Source organism: Rhipicephalus sanguineus, chromosome 1 (assembly GCF_013339695.2).
Source record: "Rhipicephalus sanguineus isolate Rsan-2018 chromosome 1, BIME_Rsan_1.4, whole genome shotgun sequence".
Classification (NCBI taxonomy): Eukaryota; Metazoa; Arthropoda; class Arachnida; order Ixodida; family Ixodidae; genus Rhipicephalus; species Rhipicephalus sanguineus.
This window is the reverse complement of record NC_051176.1, coordinates 298,728,079-298,735,403: the sequence shown is the minus strand read 5'-3', so window position 1 is coordinate 298,735,403 and position 7,325 is coordinate 298,728,079. Positions and strand designations below refer to the sequence as shown.

The 7,325-nt window shown below is 47.1% G+C and overlaps 1 long non-coding RNA gene across 1 annotated transcript; it reads left to right on the top strand.

The window, feature by feature from the left end:
- Positions 1-707: 707 nt before the first annotated feature.
- LOC125757031 (uncharacterized) lies at positions 708-3,158 on the top strand. The gene is made up of 3 exons (XR_007415020.1): positions 708-754; positions 2,991-3,072; positions 3,141-3,158. It is a non-coding gene; the product is annotated as an uncharacterized LOC125757031 (long non-coding RNA).
- Positions 3,159-7,325: the final 4,167 nt, after the last annotated feature.

Here is a 7,325-nt window from a genome sequence, read left to right as displayed (position 1 = left end):
GACGCGTGAAATGCAGGCGCCGAACTTCTGACAATGTGCGGAGTTCAGTTGAATTCAACCAACCGCGCAACGCTAACGGTATAACGCGAATGTGAACGTTCAACAACGACGGGTAGGTCTCACGAGCACGGGGAATCAAAACACAAAGTTGCTGCACCTACAACCGTAACTGGACTTTAACAATGCGAGAAGACAGCGAGTAATCATTACTGTAGTCGCTGCGTGCATGCGCCCCGTTACTTACCGATTCAGGTAGTCGGAACGAACGAAAGCGATGAACTCAGACAGCCAAAATAGAAGGCGAGACAGCGCGCTGTCAGCTATCCACGCTTGCCCCTTTATTTCTCGTGCGACACGCCCGGGAACCGATACAGTTTAACACGTGAATCGTGTGCCTTGGCGTTGTCTGCACTGTTGTGGCTGGCCACTAAACCGCAATACTTCGCACCACGCTTGCGCTTCCGCGGGGTCGCTTCTGCCATCGTGGAAATGCGCAGCTTCGCACAGCAAGCCTCTCGGTTCAACGTACCCAGCTGACGGCCTCCCAGTTACCCGCACCGAGAGAAGAACGCGTGCGCACGTGCGCTACCGCTACCGTGAAAGGGGCTGAGTCGGCCGCGCAGAAGGTTCAGAGCTTTCCGACAGAGCCGCAGCGCGGCTGGCGCGGCGCTGTCGTCGCGCCGCAAACTTGAGCTTGGGTTCCCTAATATCCGTTGTTACGTTGCCCGAAGACAGTAGTAAATGTGATTTGCAGGTAAGCAATATTCTCTCTTCAGTACGTTGTTTGCTTGTGTATATGTACTTATGTCTCGTGTTTACCTGAATTCATGCTCATGCTTACGCTACTGTACGAGATGGGTCGTGTCATACTTTTATGTTTTAAATAAATCGTGTCATACTTTTATGTAATGCATTGTTATTGGCAGTATTTGCTCTGCGTTTGACATTACAAGATGAGTGTTTGGGCGTATATTATCAAACATCGGACTAAGATCATTCGTTATCATACACGTTTATGTGATAAGAGATGAAGGACAGAAGTTTAACCCTTCTTGCTGTCGCCGTGTTGGTACCTTCAACACGCTCGATGAAGGCTGCAATCACGGTGTGAAATACTGTAGGCGGCATAAACAAAGTGCCCCAGATCAGCTTTGCCCAGACGAGCTCTGCGTGCGCAGTAACTCGCTCCTGTCAATGGCAGTCTGGGCTGTTTGTCATGTCCTTGTCACCGGTACATGATATTTCGTAACCTTTCGCCATGCTTCAAACTCAGCTGCGGTAGTTTCAGGTGGACGAGTGAGGGTTTAAGGCGGTAATGCGGGCTAGTTGGTTGTGATCACTGGTGTTCATTTCGGTAGCCGCAAAGAAAATTAGACACAAAAAAAGCCCTCGTACAGTGATGTAGCGCGTCGCGCCTGTGCAACGGGTTTTTGTGTGTTTCCTTGCAGTAAAGTCAGTTTACCTCTAGCGCCCGTCCTGTCTACGTGTCCTCTCTTGTCTTTATAAATTGTTTTGCGCTACCGAAATGAATAAAGCTTTAAGTACACGAAAGACAATGAAATGGCGTTAAGAGTGCGTTTTAAGTGTAGTTTTAAGTGTCTTAAAGGAAATCACAGCATCCTTCCGTGTGTAGCTGAATGTAGCAAACCCGAGGCACTGAGCCGACCGAAGTAAACATTTAATACATACACACACAAAAGGACGTTTATGACGTGAAAAAATAAATGGTTAAATCCAGTGCTTTGGCTCAGCACGTTTCAGGGGACACGCAATCGACTGGGGGAAGGCACGTGCTCGCGCTAGAGAAAAATGACTGTCACGACGTCTTTATCTAGAGTCGCTCTTGATACCGACTACTCCGTGTGTGTGAGTGCGTACGTGTGTGTGTGTGTGTGTGTGTGTGTGTGCTCGTGCGCGTGTGTGTGTGTGTGCTCGCGCGTGCGTGTGTGTATGCGCTCGCGCGTGCGTGTGTGTGTGTGCTCGCGCGCGCGCGTGTGTTTGTGTGTGCTCGCGTGTGTGCGTTTGCGCTCGCGCGTGCGTGTGTGCTCGTGCGCGTGTGTTTGCTCGCGTGTGTGCTCGTGCGCGCGTGTGTGTGTGCTCGCGCGTGCGTGTGTGTGTGCGCGCGCGTGTGTGTGCTCGTGCGCGTGTGTGTGCTCGTGCGCGTGTGCGTGTGTACTCGCGTGTGTGTGTGTGTGTGTGCTTGCTCGCGTGTGTGTGTGTGTGTGTGTGTGTGTGTGTGTGTGTGTGTGTGTGTGTGTGTGTGTGGGTGTGTGTGTGCGCGTGTGTGTGTGTTTGCTCGCGTGTGTGCTCGTGCGCGCGCGTGTGTGTTTGTGTGCTCGCGCGTGCGTGTGTGCTCGCGCGTGCGTGTGTGCTCGCGTGTGTGCGCGTGTGTGTATGTATGTGCGCGCGTGTGTGTGCGTGTGCGTGTGTGTGTGTATGTGTGTGTGTGCTTTTTGCTTTAGTCGGCTCAGTGCCTCGGGTTTTCAACGTCACCACGTATCAACCCAACCAGACGGGCTTCCGTCAGACTTCAAACTTCTGCGTCTTGACCTAACTTGAAACCTTACCACAAATATATGCTGAAGTCATCTTCATTCCATAGTTGCACTCATACAGATCACAATGTACGGCATTCAAAATTCAGATAATTCATGCTCGTACGCTGCTGTAAGAGTTGGGTCGAGTCAGAAAAATAAATTGTCATGCTTTTACGCATTGTTGCCGGCAGTATTTGCTCTGCGTCGCTCGATTACGTCTAACTGCTTCGCTATCGAAACGGGGCAGCTGAGAATATGTTACGCGATAAGCGATACGCTGTGGCTTAACGATTTTTCAGATAGCACGAATGCCAGCAATCGTGCGACGTAGGAGTTCAAAGGGGGACATGGTCAGTGTGGTTGGTATGTCTTTCGATGTCCTTAGTTCCTTGGCCATAAAAATTTGTTCTCTGGCACTGAGATAACTTTCTTTGTGTTCTCGTTCTGTTCTAGGGTGCAAGCAACGTGTCATTGTGGTTAGAAAAAATGAATCAGTATACATGTGATTTAACTGTCAAAGCCGGAATGTTTAAAGGTACGTAGACAACACAAATGATTTTTTTTCCCGCCATATTAAATGTGTTGCGTTGGAAATGTTTACAGCATACATCCCGCCCAAGGCATGCTGGGATGATCTCCTTTCAGGCAGCTTGGAAACTTCCAGACGCCGATATGCCTTACGTTCGGTGCAGCCGAGGTTATGAACTGTGAAGTGGAATATGCCCCTTGAGGAAAACAATTAGGTACGAGCATATTCAAGCTCCACGTGAAATGCCAAGTATGGTCACTGAAAAATGTAAATTGCAATGTTTCTGTTTCTAATCACCTGCTGTCGTGTTTCTGCTACTAAACTGTTACTTACATTATTGTATTGCTGACTCTTGTGCTAAACAGAAGTTAATTGCATTTGGGATTAACGTGCGTTTTCAAATAAGATTTTTGTTTTCCGATAAACGTATTGCACAGGATAGTAGATTTGAGGAACGCTTATGTATTGGTCAAGTAACACCCTTCTTTTTTTTTTTCGGGGGGGGGGGGGGGGGGTTGGAGTATGTGTCTCACATTACGTGCTATCGGCAGTTGTGTGCAAAGTGGCAGTAACCGTTGGAATAGCGCAAAATAACGGTCCTCTCCTTTTAGGATCGACTGTCCAGCGAGGAGATTGCAGAATCAGCAACTGACATATTGACTGATGAAACATGATGGTGCGTGCAGCAAGAGAGGGTTTGACTGCAGATCCTGACCACCTGCTCCTGTAAATTTGTACCAACCACAGGCGAAAACAAGAAGAAACGCTTTGAATACCTGCGGTCTTCTATCAGCTAGACAAGTCCCTGAAGCTATAAATCAATAAACTTTGATGTATTCTGCTTTGGACGTATAAAGCAATGAAATATGAATTCTTTTCGAATGGTGCATGTTTTTTTTTTCTTCAGAAAATTTCTTGTGAGCACGCACAACCCGAGCAACAAAAGTAAAGGACTGACAATCACCCTCTTTTTGGCTGCCGTCTGGGTTTCAGCTGTCCTGCAGTACCAGCATTTATGGTATGCCGCACACACTAGTGTACTTAAGGAGAAGCACGACGCTGATCACGTATTATTTGCAGGGGGCTCCACTCAGTATAACAGCTCTACCCGTGGCCCACCCACCCAGATGTCGCCTAACAAAGGGTATGTGCCTCTTTTTTCTTTCGATCTTCTTTCGGCGACACATTTCGGACCACTCGCTACACGCGTGATCGGCCCAGCCAAGTGTCGTCTAGCAAGAGAAGCGTGGCTCTTCCTTTAGGGCTTCTTTCTGTGCACGCCTAATCTTTTGTACTTCTTTCTGCGGCTTTATTATGCAGCGTACAAATATGTGCACAGAGTAATGAGAACTTTCACGGCGGTGTCATATGGCCTGCCCTGTCCTGAATACACACGCTGGAGCTTTGGAATAATTCTGGTACATGTCTGCATAGATCACGACAGTTGCGGTGTCCGTGGCAAGAGATGTACGCTTCCCTAATCGCAAGAAAAAACACAAAACAATTTCCTTTGGAGTTGGCTTAGAGCTTGCATGCATCATAACGTCACACCTTCGCCCACAAGCATCGCGTCGTTCAAATGCGGTCTGCCACTAAAACGATAATTAAGAAGAGCAGGTGATTGACAGATATTCTTAATCATGAGTTGTGCCATGTGTATCAGACAAGTATCCTCTCTTGATCCAATTACGTAGATGCTTAAGCATTACAATTTGCATCTCTCGAGAAAACCGCGTTCCGGCTCTTGATATGCGCTCTTGGTATTATTGTATGTTTTGCGTATGCATACATTTGCATTTACTGCGTGTTTTTCTGATAATATCATTCAGCATTCGTATATAATATGCACGAACGTACCACCCAGCTACTTATTACGCGATGATTTCAGACATTTCTTTGGGTTTTGCGAGAAGTACGTAAAACTCACTTAACGTGGCGTATGGCGAGTGGTCTGTATATCAATTTTGAATATACTCTACGCCGTGAGGAGCAGTGTTAATTCTCCGCGCACTTCTTTACCACCTTCAGCAGCTTCCCTGCTTTGTCAACTTCCCATTTTGTCAGTATCCACGTTTCCAATGCTGATCCCATATTTGAAGGTGAACAAAATGGCAAATAGCCCTATAACAAATAGACGGCTGGTATTTATTATCGGATAAGACGCAGTTTGATAAGCACGAATCACACAGTCAATGAAAGTGCACGAGCAGCAGAAAAATAATTGAAGTGTTATAATCACGCCAGCCTATGCTTAAACTGCATAGAAGTTGGATCAAGAGAGGATGGCCTGACATGTATACCATGATACTGTTATAAAATCTCTGGTCTTCACTGATATTGACGGGTCGACCAAATTTTAATGATAATCGCGGTTCATCATTGCTGCAGTGCATGCTAACTCCAAGTCGCCTCGAATATGCGAATGTTTTGTTAGCTGCCTCTTCTAATGAGCGAAGGCGACGCGTTTGGCCTCGGTCACCGCAATTGTCACGTTCTATAAGCAGTCATGCACTTGATTTATTACAATGCGCCATCGCGTGTGTTCCGAGAAGCACCTTCCATGTGACACCTTCCGCAAAGGTTCGCATTTCTTAGCGTACGTATATGGACGGTGTATTAAAACCGCACAAGGAAGCGCGGAAAAAACACGAGGCATGCGCAGCACGAAGTGCGAAAGAGTGGAAGGCTGTGCTTCCGTTGCTGTGGCGCAACTGGCTGATCCATGTGAAGAGCGTAACCTCCTGGAATGCGTCGAAGAAAGAAGAGGCGCAGAGCGGTGGCCATAAAATCTCCTGCAAGCCGTTTTGTGTAAACAGTATACCGTGTACTGTACAACGTAACCTCTATTTTTACGTGAGAATGCTCGATACTGTGAACGGGTGCTAAAGGTTACTAGATAACTTCTATTTTATAAGTACACAAATTTGTGAAAATGTGCACCTTTAGTAAGCGTTACCGTGCTTAGAGTGTACGGCTGCCTTTTTTTCAAGTGCGCAGTGAAACGGAATAATTGCAGCTGTTTTATTACGACGTCTGCAACACCGTCGGCAGGTTCGTCATCCCTGAAGCACGCTTTCTGTGATGCTAAAAATCCTCATAACGCGATGACATCGATCATTAAGTCACAGATCGCCAAAATTTGTGACGTCACGATGACTTCATCATGGCGTCACTATCACATGACACGTCACTTCACTTCACATGGCACGTCGCTTGGTCAAAGGTGGACCCATCACGGAGGCACTAGAAAACCACGTTGGGTGCAGAAAGCTCTCGGAGGGTGGCGGGGAAGGATTGACACATAGACTGAGGAGAAAAAGTCGAACATGACCATCGCCTTCGAGTCGTCTTAGGCGAATGCTGCGTAAGGGTATTTCCCCCGGCGATTTTAACCTTGCGCCATATCCTTCTTAAAACTGTGCACCAAATGTCACAACACGGTGCTCTGTTAAATGTCTGCTTGATCATCGAGTGGTTATTTCAGTCATTGAGAGCATCCTTGTGTTGAACGTTGCCAGGTTTATTTTCCAGGGGCGGTCTGTCCGGATCAGTAGTGTTTATGTCAATAATAATTCAACACCCCTAATATTTTGTTAATTTGTGTATTCAAGTGGGAGGTAGTGGCCAAATATTGCACCAGGGTGGCCAATCCTTCTCTGGTGAGGGAGTGCATTACCGGCTGTGGTCACTGGCGAGGACGCACTCCGGGCCTCTTTGGGCAATTCCATCACCACGGGGATTAAGAAATCTGGTGGGGAATTGTGCGTCACCGGGATTCGAACTAGGGACCTCTTGACTGCAAGGTTGGTGCTCTACCTCTACGCCATTGCTACTTTTTTCTTTTTTTTATTACCGGTTCATTAACGTCGCATGTACATCAATAATAGACACCATTTACAGTAATACACAATACTACAACAATGTCAAGATAACCAACAAAAAAACAACAAGATAACCAACAAAAATGGCGACGAAAAAAAATGGGACGGGCTTTCTTTGAAATTCGTTAAGGTATGCCAAAGGTTCAACCCTGGCCAGCCAGTCAGGAACAAAGTCTTGTTGTTGGAGCACATCTATGTATTGAACGATGCTCTCGCGAAAAAGCATACACGCAGATCGCCTGTCAGGGTCGCAGTGAAATCCGGCCATTCTTGCCCGCCATAAACAGTGGAGGCCAAGAAGCATAATTAGGTCAAAAGGCATCCCATCCTCGTTTTCTATCTGCAAAAACCTGATTCCAAGTGGACGCAGAGGAAACT